Source organism: Octodon degus, unplaced genomic scaffold, assembly GCF_000260255.1.
Source record: "Octodon degus isolate 3935 unplaced genomic scaffold, OctDeg1.0 scaffold00411, whole genome shotgun sequence".
Classification (NCBI taxonomy): Eukaryota; Metazoa; Chordata; class Mammalia; order Rodentia; family Octodontidae; genus Octodon; species Octodon degus.
The window spans coordinates 508990-527891 of NW_004524987.1; positions in this window are offsets into that span (position 1 = coordinate 508990).

The following is an 18902-nucleotide window of genomic DNA, read 5'->3' on the forward strand; positions in this document are numbered from 1 at the left end:
GAAAAGGCAACCCACAAGTTGAGGAAACATCATGACAAATAAGTACTCAGAGAAGGGTGTGCTGTCTAGAATCTATAAAGAACTAAAAAACACTAGGGCCCCAAAATTTAAAGACCCAATCCAGAAATGGGCATCCGAGATGAAAACACGCTTCTCAGAGTATGAAATTAAAGAAGTGAATAAATATATGAAAACATTCTCCGCATCACTAGCCATTCGTGACATTCAAATTAAAACCACATTGAGATATCATCTCAGCACAGAAAGAATGGCTATCATAAAGAAATCACCCAACAACAAATGTTGGAGAGGCTGTGGGGAAAAGGCACACTTCTCCACTGCTGATGCTAATGTAGACTGTTGCAACCGTTATGGAAAATTGTTTGGAGACTCCTTAGAAAAGTTGTTCTGTAAATCCCCTTTAAACAAGCTATTCCTCAACTGGGAATTTTCCCAGAGGATCTGAAATCATCATATCATAGTGATATATGTGTGCCTATGTGTATAGCAGCACAATTTGTGGTAGCTAATTCTTGGAAACAATCAAGATGCCCATCACCTGAGGAATGGTTTAAAAAGATGTGGTATTTTTACATAATGGAATATTACTAAGCTATTAAGAATATAAACTTCAAGCCTTTATATTGAAATGGATGCCACTTGAACATATACTCATAAATGAAATAATGCAGACATGCATGTGTAAATATCGTATACTCTCCCTAGTATAAGAACTCAAAAGAAGAAATACAAATAGAAATATATAATACAAGTAAAAGGAAAGCAAGTTCTCAAGGACTAACTAATCAAGAGAGGGAAAGGAGAAGAGCTAGGAAAAAGTTTTATGTGGAAGATGAGCAAGGCAATGATCCTGAGAATCTTCAGAAGATATTTTATTCTAGCAGTTAATTGGAAAAATTCTCACCCTGACTATCTATATATACTGATACCTGTGAATTAAGCTACTGCACTGCAGTTGGTTATTTCCGATAGTAGTTTCATGCTTGGAGTGCCTGTTGTTCTGGTCTTCTGATAATGGGCTGCTTATCATTACATACCAGTTGCTGCTATGATGTCTCTCGTGTAGGTGGATGTTCAAGAAGAATGGAGTGGTGAATGAAAGCAAGAGAAATGAAAAGGAATATTTTGGGACTGTCCTGCTTTAAGGTTGTATATGGTGAGATTTTTGGACTTCTGTGCAAACATGAGAAGTGTATAATTCATTATGCCTATTTTTAAAATACATTCTAATTTTTAAATTTTTTTATCACATTCTGTAGAGTCATAAAGTTCAACATATCAATACTTGATGAAAAATACCTGTTCCTTAGTATGCCAGTTTCTGCTTATCAAGATGTTTGATATGCAGACAGATAGTTAGGTTAAGCTTAACAGCCTAAATTGTTTGATAATAATAATAAACTTGTGTTTTGGATAGTTAACAACCTAAGTTTGCAGACCAAAATTAGAGAAAAAGAAGGGCTGCAAGGAAAGCCGGCATTTTGACCCTAACCTTCTAAGGTCAATTAAGACTCAGGACATATGAGAATTTGTACTGTAATGTCATGTACCTCGGTAGTGTCCCAAATTTTCTGATCAAAGATATTATGGGGCCAAAGAGGAAAGTAATCAATGATGTACAGTGTGCCTAAAAAGAGTCACATGGAGAGAAAACATTCTCTCTGTCTTTCACAGAGAGTACATTGGCCAAGCAAGGGCCATGACTCATCCTCATGACTGACACTGACAAATGTTCTACAATCTGAGGTACAGAATCTCACGATAAATCCGGAGGGGATTTCACTGACCTTATCAGACCCAAAAGCTACAACTCCTGTTGCATAGGTCCTGCTTTACCTTGGTCTTAACCATCCTGTAGAAAAGTATGAAGACGAAATGTAGGAAGGAAAGCCATGCTGTTATGTTGAGCTGTGGGGGACTCAGGTCAACAATTTCTGACATTGCTCGTTAAACAGTACACCCAATTCTATTATGGGCTACTGGACTCTTTTAGAATATTTTGCTGAATTTACACAACTATAATATTCAATAACGGAACTTAACAAAAAAGGGTATGCAGATGAATTTTCATTTTGTATCTGTGTATTCAAAGTGGTCAGGGTAGATATATAGTTACATTCTCTTAATGAATAGAATGATGTGTTCTAATGGTGTTTGTAAATAGGATCTCAAGTCCTCATCTTGTACAGCAATTAACCACTAAGAAGAATGTATGGAATGTGTCAGTTATTGAAACTGTCCTAGCGATTTGATTTGAAACTGTCTCATTGGTATTTGTTAATCAATAAAATTATGAAAAAAAGATGGACTTAGTAGAAATATACAGAATGATCCACCCAACATCTGAATACACATTCTATTCAGCAATACATGGGACATTTTCTAAGTCAGACCACGTTTTAGCCTATAGATCATTCTTAACTATATGCAAGAAAACAGAAATTATTCTTTATATATTATCTGATGACAGTGCAATGAAACCAGAAATTAGTGACAAAGTATACGGAAAAGCCCCCTTGGGTTATAGATTAAATTAAACAAAAAATTAAACAATATCTACAATCCAGCAAAATTTCAAACACAAATTACAAGAATTTATGGGATGCAAGGCATTTCTAGGATGGAAAGTTACATTTGTGAACTCACATATTAGGAAAACAAAGACAGAACAAATAAATACCTCAACGCTGCTTCTCCAGCTTCTAAAAAAGAAGAGAAATCCAACGTTAAAGCCAAAAGAGAGGAGGAAATTATAAAGATTTGAGGAGATATTAATGCAATTGAGACAAAGAGAACAGTACAAAGAATTAATGAATGCAAATGTAAATGGTTCTTTGAAGCATTAAACAAAATTGATATATCCCTAGCCAACCTCATCATAAAGAGGAAATAAAAAACTCAAAATTGAAACAATAATAATGAAAACAGTGAAATTGCTACAGATCCTATGGGAAATCTGAAGATCATCAATAGCTTTTGAAAATCTTGATTCTTACAGGATTAAAGACAAGGAAGAAATGGACAGATTGCTGGATAGGTAACAAATGGCAAACTCAATCAAGAAGATATAATATCTCTGAATAACCAAATTTCAGCCACTGAAATTATAAATGTAATAAAAGCTTAAGAACAAAGAAAAGCCCAGGTCCTGATAGATTTGCAGCTCAATTCTTCATGAAATTTAGAAAATATTTAATAGTAATACTACTCAAATTAATGAAATTAAAATAAAGCAATACTTCTAAAATCATTCCTGGAGGCAAGTATCATACTGATACCAAAGCAAGTGAAAGATCCAACTAAAAAAAAGAATTATAGAAAACTCTCCCTCATGGATATAGATATAAAAATCCTCAGTAAAATATTAGCACATAGAATACAGCAAATCATCTTAAAGATTATTCACCATGATCATGTAGAATTCATCCAAGGGATGCAAGGATGTTTCAATACATGCAAATCTATAAAAGTAATATACTATATCAATAAAGTTAAAATCTAAATCAATATGATCATATCAATAGATGCAGAAAAGGCTTTTGATAAGGACCAGCACAAATTTATGATGAAATCCCTATAGAAAATTGTAATACATACCCTATTCTTCAAATTGATAAAATTCATCAATGACAAAAAAACAGGCAGCATAATTCTAAATGGAAAAAATTCGCAAATTTTTACTATTAAATTAGGTACAAGACAAGAATGTTCTCTATCACGACTACTATTCAATGTAGTTCTGGAATCATTAGCTAGAACCATTAGACAAGAGAAAAAAAGTAAAAGGAATAAGAATATGTAAGGAAAAAGTTATACTATTATTATTTGAAGAAGACATGACACTACTTGGAAGACTGAAAAAAGAGGACCCAGCTCCTACTAGGAAGCTGCTAGAATTAATGAACAAACTCAGTAGAATAGCAGGATACAAAGTCAATACCCAAAATTCTATATCATTCCTCTACACAGATAACAAATTCACTGGGAGAGAAGTTAGAGAAATGATACACCTCATTAAAGCATCCAAAAATGAAATACTTCGGAATTCATCTAACAAATGAAGTGAAAGATCTGTAAAACCAAAATTACAGCCCTCTAAATAAAATTTCAAGAAGGATTTCAGAAAATGGAAAGTTATTCCTTGCTCCTGGACGGGAAAAACCAACACTGTGAAGAGACATACTCTCAATATTGTTATACAGATATAATACAATCTCTATTAAAATACTATCAATGTATGTCACAGATTCAGAGAAAATATTCTTAAAATTTATTTGGAAGCAGAAAAGACCTAGAAATGCAAAGGTAATCCTGTGCAACAGAGACAACGCTGGAGGCATTACAATTCCTGTTTTGTAATTATAGTATAAAACTAATGTGATTAAATAAGCATAGTACTGGCCAAAAAATAGAGCCAAGCATTAATGGAACAATAGAGTAGATGAAAATACAACTACAGGTGCTGGGGAGATTGCTCAGTAGAATAAATGCTTGCCTGGCAAGCTCAAGGGCCTGAGTTCAATCCCTGGTTCCACAAAAAAAAATTATTTTCTCTTAATGAATAGAATAATTTTTTCTAATGGTGTTTGTAAGTAGGATCACAAGTCTGCATCTTGTACAGCAATTAACCACTAGGAAGAATGTATGCAGTGTATTATTTATTGAAACTGTACTTTTGATTTGATTTGAAACTGTCTCATTGCTATATGTTTATCAATAAAACTTTGAAAAGAAAAAAAAAAAAGAAAATACAACTACAAACACACTCAGCTATCTTATCTTTGACAAAGTGGCCAAGCATGTTCACTGGAAGAAAGATAGCCTCTTTAACAAATGTTGCTGGAAAAACTGCCTCTCCACATGCGGAAAACTAAATTGGGTCTATTAACATGCACTAAAACAAAGTAAAAATGGATTAAAGATCTAAACATCAAAATAAACACCAAATCTCCTGGAAGAGATATTAGGTGGAAATCTTGAAGAAATAGGAATAGGCAGTTCATGATTAAAAACCAAACTATATGGGAAATACTGCAAATAAGGTACAACTGGAATCCCATTTTATTGAGAAGTTCTTGTATGTCCAAAAAATCACCAAGAGCAGGAAAAGAAAACCCACAAATTAGGAAAAAATCTTAACCAACAATGACTCACACAAAAGACTTCTATCTAAATTTTATAAAGAATCAAAAACTATTCAACCCCAAAATTTAAAGGCCTAATACAAAAATGCATATCTGAGATGAATACATACCTGTCAGATGAAGAAATACAGGTGGCAAATAAATATACTAAAAGTATTCTACACCACTGGCCATTGAAGAAATGCACATTAGAACAACACTGAGAGAGTAACTCCCCAGAAAAAAATGGCTACCATAAAGAAAGCAACTAATCACAAATGCTGGAGAGGCTGTGGGGAAAAAGGAACCCTTCTCCACTACTGGTGGGAATGTACACTGGAACAGCCACTATGGAAATCGGAGTGGAATCTCTTCAAAAACTACGAATTGAAATCCTATTCAATCCAGGTATTCGCCTCCTTGATATTTTTTCCAAAAGGATTTGAAAACCTCATACTATAATGATATATGTGCAGCCATATGTAGCAGCATAATTTGTCATAGTCAAATCTTGGAAGCAATCAAAATGCCCATCACCTGAGGAATGGATGAAAGAGATGTGCTATTTTTATAAAATGGAGTGTTACTCAGTTGTAAAGAAAGACAAACTCAAATCCTTTATAGGTATGTGGATGCACCTAGATGCTATCCTCATAAGTGAAATAAGCCAGACCCACATGTGTAAATATCATATTTTCTCCCTAGTTTAAGAACCCAAAAGAAGAAATGAAACCTGAATGTTATAACAGACTAAAATAAAACAGAAAGAAATGGAACTGAAGGATTTAAAAACAAAGAGAAGTGAAAGGAAAAAAGATAGGTAAAAAGATTTGGGGAAATACATGCAAGTATATACACAGGATGACTGAAGTGATTGCAATAAGAATCTTTTAATGTATCGAATCTTCACCTTGACTAACCCTGTATGCTAAAATCTGTGACCTCTTTGACTACACTGAGGACAGCAATATACAATGCAAAACCTACGGTTGAATACTTATCAGCTTGGTCTTCTAAATGTGTATCGTTTCTAATGTCTTATCAATTATTATTTTGTCCTTAAAATGCATTTTAAAAGACAAAGATTAAATTAATATTGCTTGAAAGCAAGCGTTAATATTCAATTATTTTTCCAATCTTGCATAAGTATATCTGTTAATCTGAACAACAGATTGATGATAAAAACAGATAACAAAACAACCGCTGTTATGTAGCTATTCTTGTTTTGAAAATATGTGACATGAGCAGTGTTGTTTTTGTCTTTTTTCTATTTGTATTTGCTTCTGTTTTTACTCTTCAAAATAAAATAAAATAAAATTTATAAAGAATAAGTTAACAGTTGATAGCTATATTACTATTTTCTAGTTTTGATTCCCCAAACCTTGGTCTTGATAAGGATTTTAATACCAGAAGTTTGTTCAAAATATGATCTAAGGAAGTATGTGATAAAATAATGAAGAACAATCATGAAGCATGGAAGGAATAAAGGGTATATTAGTGAACATATTAAAATGAAGGTAGAATAAACCTTGTAATTTTTCCACTGAACACAAGGCTGGGGTATTTCTTACTGACTCCTGTCTCTTATGCTTGAAGACTGCCTCAGAGAATCACTTCCATTGATGGGGTTTCTGTTATTGCTACATCCAAAGGATAGATACCTGAATCCAGAAATGTGCATGAGAATTGAGCCCATAACTGTTTTTGATATAATTATGTGATATTTCCTTTTGAATGTGAAATATTTGATTTCTACCACTTAGAGTTTATCTATACACCTTGAATTTTATTTCAAAACAATTCATTTTCAATAATCACTAAAATAAATTTTCATTTATTTCCAATAGAATGTGATCTGTATAAAGGCAGGCATTCTTTGAATTTTTTTCTCACTACTTGTATAACCTAACATTTGGAAGTTATTGCTCATATTTTTTTTGAACCAAGAATTGAACTTAAGACCTCACGATTTCCAGACAGACTCTGCTGCTGAGATATGTCCCTGGCTCTGATTGTTTAATAAATATTTGCATGAATGAGTGACTTGACAGTAAACAAACAAACAAATAAAAATCTAGTCAGTATTGCGTAAACTGGAAAAAATATGTTATTTCAAAACATATAAAATTTTTTCAATGTTGGCAACTATTTGTAATTCCTTTCTCAGAAACTTTCCTTGATATAATGTTTATTGATGGTTAGCTTCATTGCGAGTCTAGGAACAAGATGATTAAGTCAAATCCATGCTAAATATCTAAAACAGACCACAGAAAAGGAAAGGATTTTTTCTAACGAAAAAAATCTCAAAAGACAGCAGAAGCACTTACCCAAAAAATTCCAGCAAAATTATTTGTGTCAAAGGTTTAAGTCACTATACATGCCCATTTCTGAAACTAGCACTGAGAAAAATATTAACAATTAGCTTGGGTGCAAGAAAAACCTCTCCTGAAATATATAGGATGGATGCTACCCATTTGATGTCTGAAAACAAATGGAAGTGGCCGGGGAGGTGGCTCAGTAGAATAAGCACTTCCCTGGCAAGTGCAAGGGTCTGAGTTCAAGTCCTTTTTCCGCCAAATAAATAAATAAATAAATAAATAAATAAATGGAGTTCTCCTAAGAATAAGACAGGGAAAATTGAGTCCAAGAAGTCATCCATTTATTGAATAAGCAATCCATTTCATAAGCTTCTACATGTTTTGCTGTTAAATACCACTAGGATGTAAATCTATGGAAAATAAAACTCTGGGGATTATTATTATTTATTTGGTGCCCTCATTTTAGGTTCCAGGGGATAAGTTTGGGTAATTTGCCATCACTTCACAATGAAGCATATGTAAGTATGAATGCAAGCTGGAGACAGGCTTTTTTTTTTCTTTTGGCCATATGGAAATGTGAAAATGGACTGAAAATTACTATCTTTCCCTTGACAAGTTAATTAAGCCTCATAATCAGTCACAGTCATTTGAACAGCATGGTTGCTGGAATGAGAATTAGTAGAATACCATGATGGACAAATGGGAAACATCTTGTAGAAGAAAAACTTTGGCAAATACATAAGTATAAAAATATGATAAAAACAAAACATAAGTTAGTTATGAGTCAGGCAGTGGGGCAAAAATTAAGGGAACTTACTTAAAATTTAAGGAATAGAAAAATGTTTTTTATATGTCAATCTTACTCAACTTGATTCTATTTAAATACTTTGTTTTCCCACTTGACTCTAAATTCCTTGAGTATAAAGATTATTTTATCTTTTCTCTGTTCCATCCATTTTGCCATATAAATGTTTGTTATATTAAATTAAGTAAAATGATTTTCTTTTATCAGCCACAGAAAGATTAATTTTTAAATTCCAATTTTTCAAATTTCTCTCTAAAAGTATAGCTACTGATAATGACTAACAATATTTTCCCAATAGTTTTTATTATCAATCTTCATAATGTTGCTTTCTGGGTAATAAAATTGTGAAAGATGGAAATGTTCTGATATTTTCCTAACCAAGATAATGCTTTACATACATTTGCAAATAATAAATTCACTTATGAGTCATATTCATTTCATAGATAAATAACGTGGCACAGTTGTTACAAGTGACTAATTTTATAATTATTTCCAAACATTCCTAAAACCAATACAGAATAGCAAGTAAAAGACTTAAATCTTTCCATAATTATCCATGTAAATATAAATTTTATGAGGGTTGCAATAACTTTAAGAATCATTTGCTTTTGTTTTTATGGACTAAACAATTTATCATAAAAATGTCAATATTATATACTTTTATAACAATCACTTTCAATGCCTACATAAATTGTAATATAATTGTCATACAATGATTAATATAACTTTCCTGCTGTTGAAACTTGAACATTTTCTCCTAATTTTTTTTTTCATGTATTTAGGGCAGGTTGTACAGGGTCTATGGTGTCTCACTATGTAGATCGGACTCATAGTGATTCTCCTGTTTTCAGCCTACCAAGTGCTGGCATGCGCCATCACATCCAGTCTCAATCCCGGTTCAGCGAGCCCCAAGGGTGGAGTTGGCACAGCAGGCCCTGTGATCAAACCCTGGGCCCCTTCTCCTGTTTTCAGGTGCTTTAATCTGTTGAGCCATTTGGCTAGCCCTCCTAATTTTTTATTTCCATATCAATATCCACGTGAACATGTTCTTACAATTTTCCATAGGGTAAATCCTTTGATATAAATTTATTATGTTTACATATCTGTACATTTATTATGATCTTATTATTTCTGTATAGGGTCTGCAGAGTGATAGTATCTTCCAAACACATGATCTTGGGCAAGAATCATTCATAATATACTATGGACTCGGTTTCATCTATTAAAAAGAGAGAATGACAGATTACAAGATTTCTCATGATAAAATGTTGGTTTCATAAACAAAGCTAAATCAAACAAAATCACAGAAAATCACCCATGGTAAAGGGAGGAGGAAAATAGGTGGAATTTTAAGAAAAACAAAATAGCAAAATACCTTTACCAACAACACAAAACTTAATGTATAATATCTTTGCAACCAATATTCCTGCATGTCACTGCCTCCTGAAGAGGATATTTCCTTTTGGTGCCTGTGTTGTTTCTTTCTCTGCATCCTGCCTTTCTTTTCTATTCTTTGTCACAATTCATCATGGTGAAATCCAAATTAGGTTACTCTCAGTCCCTAGGATTACAGTACCTTTTATGGCTAGTGCTCATAAATAAGTTACAAACAAGTCTCTCCAAACTCCAAGAGAATGTAAAGTACGTTTTCTCAGATGTCTCTTCATTCACAATCAAAGGAGGAAAGTAATTGTTCAGTTGTTAAGATTTTCACACCTGCTTATATGTTAAAAATATGAATTTTCTGAAAAAGGTAACAGACTTTCAGGTATACATAAAATGTAATATGTGTGTGTATATATATATATAAATTTTGACAGCACGTCATATCTAGTAAAGTGGTACATTCAGATTTTTATTCATCAGTATTAGTCATCAATAACATTATAATGATTATGAATTTTCCCCATCAATAAATAATCCTTCAGTACTCTTCCTTTGCTCAACACAGTGCTACAGTGTACATAGAATCTTCAAGCATAGTCTACTGCATGTACAGCCACTTAACTTGAGAGCTTATTAGAAATGCATAATCTACTGTATATGAATCATTTTGTACAGATTTTCAATAAATTCTGTAGTATTATGCTTATGTTATGCATTATTACACTGGAAGTCAGAACGCACGAGTCATTTAATGCCTGCATCCATCTGTAACTCAATTTGTTTAGTTCTAAGTCTGTGTTGAATCAATACCAACTGATTGCTCAAAGTGTTGCTAGACCATGGAACAACTTTGTCTTTGTACTTAATCTAAAAGTTTTTGTCTGGACTGCATAAAGTTCATCAATTTTATTTTGCATATGTGCATATATTGAAATCTCTGATTTTTAATTAATTGCTCTAGTAAAAGTCAATGAAGTATAATAACTTTTAGGACTCCAATTCACCTATGTAATGAGTATCTTAGTGTAACTTTCTAACATAAAATGTTATAGTAACTATGTTGTAAGGTACAAGGAAAACATTATTTCAAACTAAGTATTTGCTAGGAATTTTACTTATGACTTTTTCATGCCATCTTTATTCATAACACTTGCATTATTTTTAGTATAATGAAAATGAGCATCTATGCTTTCCTATCTGCTTATTAAGTCTAGACATTCACTACTGAATTCTTCTATCACTGTCACATATATAAATTGATGTGGATTTTAAAGAACAACAAGTTTTCTTGAATTGATATTTACGGTACTGATTTTCGTCATTGTGTTTGTTTCTCTCATGGTTACTTGATCCAACAAATACATTTTTCAAGATAGTCTGTGTTATAAAATCTTGGTGTAAATGTTTCATCAATATCAGCTCTGACATTCATTTATGCATTCATTTTTAAAACAAGAGAAAGGTTTGGCAAAGTGCAATGATATCAATTTGAGGAGTGTAAAAATACACTTAGCCTTCATACGGTTTATTGCCAAGGCAAAATGCCTATTCTGGGAACAGCATTAATAGGTGTAGGAAGGACATTCATTATTCTCTCCTGCATTCTAATATTCCTGGAACTTTTGCTGGGAAAAGGTATGTGTTTTGTTTTTCTTCCTTTGTTGTGTGTGTAGTCCTATCTCCAGAATCATGAAGATTATTAGTATTGCTATTATTATTATTGTAATTATTATTAGTAGTAATGTGAATCTAGCTCAGTGCCTTACATTTGCCAGGCAGGTGCTTGTGTTACTGAGCTATAATGTCAACCATGTAGGTCATTAAAAGGTAGATTATTAAAATGTAGATTTCAAAGTACACAGGCACAGTCATCTTATTTGGCTACATTAGACTATTATAAATCTCAATACATACAAGTGACAACTCAATTCAAAAACTTTATTCTTTGCAAGATTCTGGTATCAGAATTTGATGAGAACTGAATCAAATTCAATGGTTAGGGCCTTTCAAGGAGCTCAGTAGGTTAAAGTGTCTGCAAGCAGGCCCATTGGGTTGGGGGTTCGATTCCTGGTGGCTGCTGTGCCAGCCCCACCCCAGGGGCATGCTGAGATAGCAATTAAGACTGGGCTTGGTGGCATGCACCTATAATCCCAGCTCTTGGGGGGCTGTAAACAGGCAGATCACTATGAGTCTGATCTAATAGTGAGAACCTGAACACCCTGAAAAGCCATCCCTAAAAACAAAATAAATAAATAAATAAATAAATAAAACTTCAATGGTTAGGTTCAAAGGGGCCCTATTGCAAAATTTAATTCAGTTTATGAACTGAGGTACCACTAAATGAACTTCCATCAAATAAGAATAATGACTTTTTCATGCCTCTAATAACAAAATGTGTCAATGTTTCATCCCCCTATTTCCTAAAGTTGGTTATACAAGGTTCCAACAGATATAGTATATGTCACTGGTAACAGATAATAGTAATTTCTAGGGCTGGGGAGATGGCTCAGTGGAATATGCTCTTCCCTGGCAAGCACAAGGGCCTGAGTTCAATCCCCGGTTCCGCCAAAAAAATACATATAATAATAACAATTTATTTTCTATTTTAGTCACAGAATTATCTGAATGCTCTCTAACCTAGAGAAAAAAAAAACAAATAAAAAAACTAACAAGCAAAAAACAAACAAAACCAGAAAATATCCATCTCAACTTTGGGGGTCTGCTGATTAGACCAGATGTTTAAGTGCCTGCTTAAGCAAAGGCAGTCAGGCTCAGAATACTGTGGTTCAATCCCCAGTTCCTCAGGCATTACCAGACCCACCTTTAAGGCATACTGAGCCAGCCAAAAAAATGTTCATCTCTAACCTAGAGTCTAAGTAGAAAAGATAATTATACCGCAAGTCCTTATAAATAAGTGGTAAAAGTGGTAAGGAAAAATATTATATTAAACTACAATTACAAGTGAAAAGGGGAGCAAGAGATGGTGAATGGATAATGCAAAGTAGGAACAAGAAAAAAGAGAATAAAAGGAAAAAATGGAAGCAAAGCTTTTATAAATAAAGAAGGAAAGAGGGGTTGAAGGGATGGGAGAGGAATGGAAAAAACAAGCAAATTGTAACAAATTCCCTATGATGAATGTTATCATTATGTATATCTAAAATATACCCATAAAATAAAATATAAATATAACTAACAATCAGAGAGTAAATATGCATATCTGATCTATTTCATATTTTTATGCCTAAAAATAAGGTCAGAATGATAATTTTCTTCTTCCATACAATTCTATATTATATTGGTCCTCAAAATGCACAATTACTTGACAAGATGATCCAAAATTTCATAGCTAAAAGATATGAATCTTTATATATTTTGCAGGATTTTTGTTTATGATTTTTAAATTAACATTTATTATTTTATAATAAAAGAATACAGAACTCTAAAGGATCCCCTTTGTTCCAGATGTAGTCTAGACTTCCCTATGTTATAACAATAATTCCTTTTTATTGATACCCTAAAACAATCACTTCAGCCAATAGAATAGCTCCTTTACTGGTTAATAGGATGAAAGCCAAACACCAAGTATCCAGACGATTCACTAAAAAATATTTTGGTAATTCCTGTTGAGGAACTGAAGGCAGCATAATGTTATCAATACAAAGTAGACTACTTTGATAGTCTCAAACATGTCATTATGAACATCTCTGTCAATCTCTTTATGGAAGAAATTAGGAACATTGACATAGCCCTGAAACAATGCAGAGAAAATGAACTGCTGATGCTTTTTCTTGCAAATTGGTATAGAGATAAAAACATTTGCCAAATCAATAATTATATACCCTTTCTGGGGCTGTGTCGATTTGTTCCAGTAAAGATACCACAGCTGTAACAGCAGCTGTAATTAAATCACCATCTGATTAAGTTTACAATAATTCATAGTCAGTCTTCAAGATATTCACAGGCCAAACAAGTAAGTTAAATTGAACATGCATTTTTCAAGTTTTTGATGGTAAGACTCATCTCAGCATTTTCTTCTGGGATTCAAAAGTACATTTGGTTTATTTTTCTGGTTGAGCAAAATGACAGGAGGCATGTTATTTAGCTCTTTCTATGCTGACTGTCATCCATAGTTCAGGGAGACAAATTCACATTCACGAACTGGAAAAAAAATAACTACAAGGTGAAATTTTGCCTCACTTTGCTTATCACTTTTGCTTATCACCCAAGCAGCACATTTACATTCTACTAGTAGCCTCCAGTGACATTTCTTGGCCCTAGAAATTATTACAAATTTATATCAATGTGTAATGATGATGGAAAATCTGGTTATTTTTTTTTACATATGTAACAGTCTCTATAATTGACTTTTGACCAAGTTGAAAATGTTTAAAGAAAGACTCACATGCACACAGAACTTCTCCTCAAGGAAACCTGGCCTGTCCATCAGTGTTTATTTTTGTGATCTGTACCTGTCCATCAGTCTTTATTTTTGTGAGCTGTTCTAAGCCTAAAAATTGAGCAAGCCCATGTTCCTGTGTCAATGCCAATTTTTGGTAAGACTGAGGCAATTTTCTTCTATAATTTCTTTTTTGTAGACTGGCAACCTATACAATTTCTTTTTATAATAATCTACTGCCAAAGAACATATAGATCAAAATATTGTGATTAGTATTTTGTTTCTGCTGCCCATTTTGTTAAATACTCCCACTTCTTATCTGAAAGTTAAACATTATCTCTAGGCATCTATCACTTGAAAAACAGTGGACAGCACAGAAATTGGAAAACTAATTCAGTGTTGGAATCTTCCACACTTTGCAGGGCACTACAAAAGAGTTGCCGCAGAGCATGCTCAGGAAGCTGGTATCCATCCGAAGATATATAAAATCTCAGTGAAAGAAATTCCCTTGTGACATCTCAGTGGTTTTAGTAGATATTCAGGATGTTCATAAGTCTGCCACAACTTTATCTCCATAAACCTTTGTATTTCCTTCACTACAGTATGCCATAAGCTATTGAACACCTTAGCACCATTTTATATGTTTTATTTTAAAAATGAAAAGAACAAAAACAAATAACAAGAACAAAGACAAAAACAAAGCAACATGAAGCAATAAAATGGTACAGAATTTCAAAACAAGAATAGAAAATTAACAGTGGTTGTTTTATTAACTATGGCTGTCATCAAATTTGTTACTCAGAAGACAGACATTCAATACTGAACAAAGATTAACTCTTTCTTTTGCTATAATTATTTTCCTTGTCTTATTTACTTTTTAAAATTTTATCATAAAAATAATATAAAATAATGGATGAGACATTAGAGACAATAAACATTTAGTCTTTTTATTTTTTACTTTATTTTATTTTTTTATGGAACCAGGGATTGAACTCAGGCCCTTGCGCTTGCCAGAGAAGCACTTATTCCATTCAGCCATTTCCCCAGCCCCAAAGATACACATTTGAAAGAACCAGATGAAACATACTCAACTATGGTTGTTATATTGCACATTTCTGTCCTCAATGAAGTTGGTCATACTACATACATTAGCATACAGAGTTGGTCAGAGGAAATATTTTAAACATTAGCTGCTGCCCTTGAAAAACCAACAGAAGTCATCAGTACAATCACCTCTGCTATCCTGTGCATACACTTACATGGCTTTTCCCCTTCCTTTTTTTCCTTTTTTTCCCTTCCCCTCATCTCAATTATATAATGATCAGTTTATTTCTGTTTAGTGTATCTATTGTATTTTTCAGATTTTAATTATTCTTTCTGGTTCCTACACTAGGGTGACAATACAGCTTTCACATGTGAATCTGATTTATTTCACTTTTAAGTATAACCGCAAGTGCATGCATGATCCCTCTTTATAGCTGATTGAAGCTCTATTGTATAAAAATATGGCATCTTTTTAATCCATTGCTTAGGTGATGGCCATTTGGCTTATTCCTAGGATTATGCTATAGCAAATTATGCTGCTATAAACATGGATGAACACATAATATTATGATATGATGTTTTAATTTCTTTTAGAAAATACTAGAAGGGGAAGAGCTATGTTGAATGTGACTTCTAATCCTAGTTTATTGAGGAGTATCCTCACTGATTTTCATAGTGTTTGTACCAGTCTACATTCCCACCAAAGGTGGAGAATTGTTCTTTCCTCACTATGGCCTCTCCATCATTTGATATTAGTTGATTTTTTTATGATATCCATTATTTTTGGGCTGAGATGTTATCTCAGTGTTGTTTTAATTTACGCATTTCAAATGACCAGTGTTGTGAAACATTTTTTGATGAATTTATTTTACATTTGCGTGTCTTCCTCTGATAAATATGTATTCATGTCAGATGCACATTTTTGGAATGTGTCTTTGAACTTGGGGGACGTGATGATTTTTAGTTTTTTATATATTCTCAAAAGAAGTATTTTCTATGACTATTGGTTAAGATTTTGTCTCAGTTTGTGGGTTACACACTGATGTGGAGAACCTTCTCAGGAAGATGAGATCCCACTTGTTGATAAACTGAAGTATTTCCTGTGCAGTTGGGTTGTTGTTCATGAACTGTCAACCTACAACTATATCTTCAAGATTTTCAGCTACTTTCTCTTCCAGTAGATTTAGTGTTTTTGTTTTAAAGTTTAGATCTTTAATCCACTTTGACTGTAGTTTAGTGCATGATAATAAAGCTGGATGTACTTTTAGTTTGTGAAAAGCCAGTTTTCTAGCACCATTTGTTAAAAAGGCTATCTTCCTTCCAGTGAACGTGTTTGCCCCTTTGTTAAAAATATGATGTCTGAGTGTATTTGTAGTTGTGTCTGCATCTTCTAATCTATTCCACTGATCCTCAGGTCTGTGTTTTTCCATAACCATGCTGATTTTATCACAGGAGCTTAGTAATATAATTTCAAGTCAGGGATTGTGATGCCTTCTGCATTTCCTCTGTTACCCAGGATTGCTTTTATTATTCTAGATCTCTTCTGGTTTCAGATGAATTTTAGTAATGTTTTCTCTAGATCTGTGAGGTATGATGATGATATTTTAATAGGGATTTCATTAAGTCTCCATAACGATTTTGTATCTGTGTATTTAAAATGGTTAGGATAGATACATAACTACATTCTCTTAATTCAATGAATAGAGGGTTTTGTTCTAAAAGTATTTATAAATAGGATATCATGTCTGCATGTTGTACAACAAATAACGACCAGGAATAGAGTATGCAATGTGCTAATTATTGGAACTCTCCTTCCATTTGATGTGAAACTGTCTCATTACTACTTGTTTCTCAATAAAATTTTGGAAAAAATAAACAAAGAAGGTGGTAGAAAGCACAGCTAGAACAGGGAACAAGGTCTGGAGCCCAGCAATTTCAGAGATGACTTTTGAGGTCTCCAGAGTCCTATGAATAACCCACTATGTCTACTGAACTATATTGGATTATTTTGCTGAATTCACACACCTACAATATTTAAATGGTAATGGAATACCCATTTCTGACAAAACTAAATGAAAAAGGGGAATATAAATGAAGGACCATTTTATATCTGTATATATAAAATAGGTTAGATATACAGCTACTTTCTCTTAATTCAATGAGAAGTAATATTTGTACTAATAGTGTATGGACATGATATTATGGCTGCATCTTGAACTATTAATAACTAGTACAAAGACAACAACATGCAACGCATTAATTACTGTAACTGTCCTACTATCCTTCTTTGAAACTGTCTCATTACTATTTGTTTCTCAATAAAATTAATTAAAAAAACAATTTTGGGAATATTTCATGCTTTTGGTTTTTTGTATCCAAGATCAAGGATTGTCTTTTCATTTTCTTGAATCATATTTCAACTCTTTTCAGAGTTTTGAAATTTTCATTGTATAAATGTTTTACTTCTTTTGTTAGATAAATTCTTAGGTATTTCATTTTTTGGATAAAATTATGAAGGGTGCAGCTTCTCTAAGTTATCTCTCAGTGAGTTTGTTGTTTTTGTAGAAGAATGCTATTGATTTTTGGGTGTTGATTTTTATCCTACTATGCCGCTGTATATGTTTATTAATTCTAGATGTTTCTTGGTGGAGTCCTTTAGGTCTTCCATGTATAATATGTTATCTGTGAATAAAGATAGTTTAACTTTTTCCTTTCAAGTTTTTATTCTTTTATTTTTGACACTTACCTAATGGTTTCTGCTGCTGTTTTCAGGATTATGTGGAATAGGAGCAGTGATAATGTAAATTCTTGACTCTTATCTTATTTTAGAGTAAAACCTTTCAGTTTTTCTTCATTTAGAATGATGTTGGTTGTTGAACTTTCATAGTTGGCTTTTATCAGATTGAAGTATAGGTCTTCTATTCTAATTTTCTATAGGGCTTTTGTCATGAATGTGTGTTGGAGTTTGTCAAAAGCTTATTCTGCATCTGTTGAGATGATCATGTGGATTTGTCTTCAACTTTGTTGATATGGTAGTACGTTCACAGATTTGTACATGTTGAAACATCCTTGTGGGGTTGGGGAGATAGCTCAGTAGAATAAGCACTTGTCAGAAAGTGCAAGGACCTGAGTTCAATCTCCGGTTCTACCAAGAAAAATAAAATAAAACAAAACAAAACAAAACAAAAAAACATCCTCGCATCCCTGTGATGAATCCTACCTGGTCATGGTGTAGAATCTTCCTCATGATTTGCTGCATTCTATTTGCTAGGACTTTATTGAGGATTTTTGCATCTATGCTCATGAGGATGGTTGGCCTATAGTTTTCTTTTTTCTTTGGATCTTTCTCTGATTTTTAGTATCACTGTTATTCTTTCCTGCAGGAATTAATTAGGGAGAATTCCTTCCATTTCAATTTCATTGAATAATTCGAGCAGTATTTGGACTAAATCCTCTCCAAATTTCTTGTAGAATTCATTTTTGAACACATCAGTACCTGGGCCTTTTGGTGTGATTTTTTATTGCATTTTCAATTTCATTGACTGATCTTGGATTTTTCAGAGATTTTTTAAAAAATATCTTCTTGACTGCATTCTAGTAATTTGTACCTATCTAGGAATCTGTCCATTTTGTCTATGCTTTCTATTCTGTATCAGTAAAGATTTTCAAAGCAGCTATTGATAACCTTCTGAACTTTCACAGGATCTGTAGTAATTTCACCCTTTTTATTCTTTATTTCTTGAATTTGTGTTTTGTCTTTAATTATTCATGAGATTAGCTAGGGGTCATCAATTTTTTTAATCTTTCAA